The sequence below is a fragment of the Lathyrus oleraceus genome, chromosome 1, assembly GCF_024323335.1.
Source record: "Lathyrus oleraceus cultivar Zhongwan6 chromosome 1, CAAS_Psat_ZW6_1.0, whole genome shotgun sequence".
In the NCBI taxonomy this organism is placed as follows: Eukaryota; Viridiplantae; Streptophyta; class Magnoliopsida; order Fabales; family Fabaceae; genus Lathyrus; species Lathyrus oleraceus.
Genome location: NC_066579.1, coordinates 146,952,150 through 146,955,178, shown reverse-complemented (window position 1 = coordinate 146,955,178; position 3,029 = coordinate 146,952,150). Strand labels below are relative to the sequence as shown.

The window sequence follows — 3,029 nt, the reverse complement described above, 5'->3', positions numbered from 1 at the left end:
CTCAATCTGCTCTTCGAATGGCTGAATGGCTTTTCCTTCATGCTCTAGAAGACGAGACAATTCATCAAACATTTCTTCATCATTTTCCTCCTCGGTCTCAAACACAGGGAATTCAAAATTTGGAGAAGGAGAAGGATCATTGTATTCAATGGGGTTAGAAACCAACCTGCATAGTGATTTGATATTTTGATTTTAGAGAAGTGAATTTGTGACTAAACATTATGCAGATGGACAATTATATTATTTATTTATGTTTTTTTATGATTACCATTTTCAGAATAAAGCAAAAAGTCAAAACTAAACATCATAGATGTGGATGAATAGAATTAATTTTATTGATGATCAAATTTGAAATGCCTAACAATGTTCACTTCTCCCTTAGGCATAAGAGAAGGATTCTTTTTTAAAAACAAATAATAGCAATTACTTAGACCGATGCAAAATAAGAGGAATATCAACAACAGTCCAATTGTTGCAAGGCTTTTGATCACACTGAATTAGACCATGTTTTTGACTCGGATTTCACATGTTTATTAGGACTTTATTATCATTTTGTTTTTATTGTTCTCTTTTTTTATCTTGTTTTCAGATATTTAGCACTTTTGGACTCTTTTGGAAGAAACGAAGCAAAAAGACCTAAAATTAGGGTTTTTCGGCGAAATTACAGACATGGCGGCCGCTATAGGAGAAGCCATGAGTCATCAGCCCTCAACTAGGAGGTAACCGCCATGTTCCCATGATCCACCCCATTTACACATATGGCGGGCGCCATGAAGGGATGGCGGGTACCACCTTTGGAAATCACGTTCCCACTAAGGAGAAGTTGGAGGGCACCATGGTCTTTGCGAGCTGTTGAAATACTCTATAATTAGTTCGTTCCATTTCACTTTCAAATCATCCAACATAGTTTACAACACTAAGCCTATATTTATCATTTGTAATAGCAGTAATCTGTCACATCGGGGGGTTATCGCACCTTAGTGAGATTGTGTTGGGTCACTTCGAGTTGCAGTCGTCTTTAGCTTCAGGAGTCAGAGGTTTAATTTTGTACCAGATTTAAAGCCCTCCATTTGGAACAGGTTCTTATTTATCGCTTTTATTTATTTATTTATTTTCCGCATCGCTTTATTTATTTATTTTCCACATCACTTTTATTTATTTATTTTCCGCATCGCTTTATTTATTTATTTTCCGCATCACTTTTATTTATTTATTTTCCGCATCGCTTTACTTTATTTATTTTCCGCATCGTTTTACTTTATTTATTTTCCGCACTCGCTTTACTTTATTTATTTTCTCCACTCGCTTTTACTCTATTTATTTTCCGCACTTGCTTTACTTTATTTATTTTACGCACTTTACTCGCTCTCTACGCCTCACATTCTAAAACAAACTTTTCATCATGATTAATACCGTTGTGTTCGTTTGTGTTACCATGTCTGGCTAAATCTTTTAAAGGTTAGAATGTAAGGATTGCGGTTAAAGAGATGTTTCACATATTGAATCTGTAGAAATACTTTAAAGGTTGTTTTGATTTTTAACTTGAGTTTTCTGAAACAAACTTGGTTAGTTTTAATTATTCAAGGAGTGCGAAAGCACCCTGGCTTAGTTAACTAGGAATTTTTATCAGTTTAAGGAAAAACTATTTTTGAAACTGTTTTCGGACGCGTTGATAGATTTAAAATCAGGAAACTCCTTGGGTAAACTTTCTAAATCAAAAACACTTTTCAACTAAGTTTACGAGTCTCATTTCTTAAAAATAAGTTTACTACTTTAGCGTTCTGCGCATCTTTTATAAGTGACAATAAAAGGCCTTAATTTAAGGGTAAACTCGGTTCTGAATACACGAAAGCGACAATTCCTGTTAAATGGATTCTTTTCAAGAGTAGAAAATATTGCCTCGTAAGTAGTTCTATTTAGACAATCGAAACATCACCTAACTAACGTGAGATACATTCAACCTGTCTTTACCTGCATTTATTATTTACCATTGTTTTGTAAACCCAATATCTCTTTTATACTGTCTTAGATAAACACCGTAACGATAGTAATCGATAGATTGACAATTGGTCTTTGTAGGATCGATATTCTTTTATATTACTTTGATGTAATTCGTGCACTTGCGAATAACAATGATCAAGTTTTTGGCGCCGTTTCCAGGGACCAACATCGTCAAAATTCGTACCCTGTTGTTACACCATCTAGACTAAGGCATTATTAGCCGGTAAATGCGAAGAACCTGTAGTAACGGAAATTTAGTAGATCCTTTAGCGGAACCCAAACGTTACACTCGTACACGCCTCTTACTCATCTGAATTAAGAAAGATATGGCTGAGAATCGCAACCGAAGACCTCTTAAGGAATTTGCCCAACCCTCTTACGAGGAACCTAGTTCGAGTATAGTAAACCCCCTTATTCCTGCTAATAATTTCGAAGTAAACCGTCTTTGTTGCAATTAGTGCAACATAACCAATTCGTGGGTCTCGCTACTATGAACCCGAATCAACATTTAAAAGTTTTTATCCAACTATCCGACACCTTTAAATCTGACGGCGCTTCACCTGATGCAATCCGTTTAAGATTATTTCCTTTCTCCCTCAGGGATAGAGCATGTTCATGGTTAGATTCGCTTCCAGCTAATTCAATAACTACATGAGAAGACCTTAGGAGAGTATTCCTTGCTAGATATTTTCCCTCTAGTAAGACTGATGTTCTTCGAAACCAAATAACTAGATTTGCTCAAAACCAAAGAGAATCGCTTTTTGAAGCTTGGGTGAGATATAAAGAGCTATTAAGAATCTGCCCACACCATGGCCTAGAACAATGGATGATCGTTCATACCTTCTACAATGGACTCCATTATAACACCAAGATGAGCATCGACGCTGCCGCAGGTGGCGTGCTGATGAACAAACCTTACCCCGAAGCTTGTTACCTAATTGAGGATATGGTCCAAAACCATTACCAATGGGGAACTGAATGAGCATCAATAGAGAAAAAGGAGACCCAAGGTGGAATACATGAGATAA

The 3,029-nt window shown here is 36.2% G+C and overlaps 1 non-coding gene across 1 annotated transcript; it reads right to left on the bottom strand.

The window, feature by feature from the left end:
* Window positions 1-2,710: 2,710 nt before the first annotated feature.
* On the bottom strand, window positions 2,711-2,817 carry LOC127116255 (small nucleolar RNA R71). The gene has a single exon (XR_007801219.1). It is a non-coding gene; the product is annotated as a small nucleolar RNA R71 (small nucleolar RNA).
* Window positions 2,818-3,029: the final 212 nt, after the last annotated feature.